Source organism: Galeopterus variegatus, unplaced genomic scaffold (assembly GCF_000696425.1).
Source record: "Galeopterus variegatus unplaced genomic scaffold, G_variegatus-3.0.2 Scaffold2182, whole genome shotgun sequence".
NCBI classification, from domain to species: Eukaryota; Metazoa; Chordata; class Mammalia; order Dermoptera; family Cynocephalidae; genus Galeopterus; species Galeopterus variegatus.
The window spans coordinates 35,841-38,485 of record NW_007728293.1 but is presented as its reverse complement, the minus strand read 5'-3'; the positions used below and the strand labels follow the sequence as shown (position 1 = coordinate 38,485).

At 52.5% G+C, this 2,645-nt stretch overlaps 1 protein-coding gene across 1 annotated transcript in view; it reads left to right on the top strand.

Moving 5' to 3' along the window:
- LOC103597070 (tyrosine-protein kinase transmembrane receptor ROR2-like) overlaps nt 1–2,645 on the top strand; it is an 89,017-nt gene that overhangs the window by 67,375 nt on the left and 18,997 nt on the right. The gene's annotated exons all lie outside the window — the stretch shown is intronic.

The window sequence follows — 2,645 nt, the reverse complement described above, 5'->3', positions numbered from 1 at the left end:
CAATAAAAACTGTTAATGTGTTTTCTCATCCTTAGGATTTTCTTAACATTTTCTTTTCTCTAGCTTACTTTATTGTGAGAATAGAGTATATAATACATATAACATACAAAACGTGTTAATCAACTGTTTATGTTATCGATCAACAGTAGGCTATTAGTAGTTGAGTTTTGGGGGAGTGAAAAGCTACATGTGGATTTCTGAGTGTGTGCAGGGCGGTGTCCCCAACCCCCACACTCTTCAGTTGTCATCTGGATTCTTCCCTAAGTCCCTACTGTTCATATTTCCATAGTTTTTCCTGATCGACCTTTTTTCTGTTCCAGGACACCACATTACATTTGCTTGTAGACTGCAATGTATATTTTTGACACAGATAAAACTATACGTTTCACGTGTCATTTCATTAAAATCAGCCACACTTAAATTCTTGTTTTATATTAAATGTTTTCCTCTTTTTAAACATCAAAAAATTAATAAGGAGCTTATATATCACCACTACCCTCTGATGCTACCAAAGACCCAGTAGCTTCACCTTGTCACATGGGTGTGTTTTCACAGTGAAAATCACCTGTGTCCAGTGGGAACAGTCAGGCAGCCGTGTCGTGCATGCGATGCTCTTGATTGACAAGTGGCATACCTGTTAGCATGTTACCAAAATGAAGGATGTGCAATTTGCCTGGAGTCATGTTTTCATTTCCAGAAGAAAAATACTTAAGTCCTGAGGTGTTGGGACAGACGAGTCTCCTCTCAGAATCTCTCCTCTCACAGGACTCAAGAGGCAACGTGGCCTTTCTGTCACTCTTGCAGCCATATCCAGAGCACTGACAAGGACAGGGCCATGCCTCAGTAAGCTTGTCAGCTGGTGGGGCAGAGGGTGCCACTCCTACAGAAAACCAGGTGGGCTTTGATGTCAAGGGCTGCTCAGGAGCGCACGTAGGAGATGTTGCTAGGCACTGGGACCATGGCCAGTCACCTGAACTGGGCTGGCAGGCATCACAAGGCAGGCCATGGGGTCGTGGGCAGGTCCTCTGCAGTGGGCATGTGGACCTGCTGGGTCTCTCCGCCGTGAGCACCCGTCCCCTCCTGTTGTTCGGTCTTTGGGCCAACAGTCCTGGTTGCTCTGGCACCCTCAAGGGGTCTTCACCCCACCCTTTAGCAGCTCAGGACTCTGGCAAATGTTCTGCACATCCTGTTCGACTCGTGGAACCATACGCGTCCCCCGGTTTGGGCAGTGGTCTGGCTAGTGCAGGTTGAGCCAGGTGAGGTCCACGCTTGCCGATCGCAGGGCAGCGTGCTCCTCGCCAGCCTTCTCTCTTCTTTTTGTCACTACAGGCCATNCTTGTGGCCCAGTGCTGCCCCGTTGGTGGGCATGGTGGAATGCCCTCCTGAATTCCCAGGGAGTTGAAGGCTGGTTTGGGCTGATCTGAAACTGGCAGGTGGGAGGTGATAGAGCAGAGAGTGGATGGGTGGGCAGAGGTGCCTGGCAGGGGAGGAAGGGCCCTTGGGTGCTCAGTGGGCCTGGGCGGAGCCTTGGGAGCTAAACTCCTGTCTTGGCCACCAAGCAGCCTGGTGACAGGCATCTGTCCTGTAGGTTTACTCTTCTTTGTGTAATAGCCCAGAGATGGGTGTGCACCTCAGGCAGGTGGGCAGCCTCTGCACACTGGCGGCTGGGGAATGGGCCTCTCTGCCTTGCTGCCACAGCCGTTCCCAGAGGCGTGCCAGCAGAGCAGGCTCTCGGGGCACACTTCACAGGCATCGTGGATTGGTAGAGTTGATGGAACAAGTTTCCCTCAGACGCAGGCCAGTCACTTGAGGAAGCGATGCCTTCTCTAATTCATGCACTGTCACCGTGTGCACTCAGGCTCCGTGCAACGACATCATGGTCAACGATGGACAGATTTCGAGTGGTGGCGAGTAGCCCAAAGGAAGAGATCAGGTTGCAGGGAGCTAGAAGAGGAAGAGGCGTCCTGATGTAGGGACACGCCACTGTGTGAGATCTGAGGAGTGGACACTGGCCAAGTGAAGATGGGAGAGACAGGTGTCGAGAGCCTGTGCAAAGGCCCCGAGGCAGACAGGACCTGGTGCCTTGGAGGCTCTGAAGGGAGGTGGCCAGGCTGATGGGCTGAGGGTAGTGGGATCAGAGGTCAGCAGAAGCTAAACCTATGCTGCTCAATGTGGCAGCCATCAGCCACATGTGACTCTTTAAATTTAAAGAGTCACATTCAGCTCCCCGGTTGGTCGTGCTTAGTTAGCCACATTTCAGTGTGGCTAGAGTTCCCACGGTGGACAGCACAGATGCAGAACATTCCGGCCTCACCGAAGTTATGCCGGGCAGCCCTGGGCTGCATCACGCACAGCTCTGTAGGTCACAGGAGAAGTTTCTGTTTTATGGTGAGCTGTCGGAGGTGTCTGGCCTGGGAGCTGGTGCGATCTGATGCACTCTGTGGGAAGGTGGCTCTGGCAGCTGTGGAGAACGACTTGGCTGAGGCGCAGAGGCAGCAGTCGGGAGCAGGCAGTCGGGGTGCAGGAGGCAGCCCCGCCACAGTGATGCTGTAAAATCCAGCGTGCTTGGTCCACAGACTCCACTCTTTCCTTGGGAGGACGTGTTGTAACCCCACCTTTAGGACAAGGTGCATACCTCCTTCTTC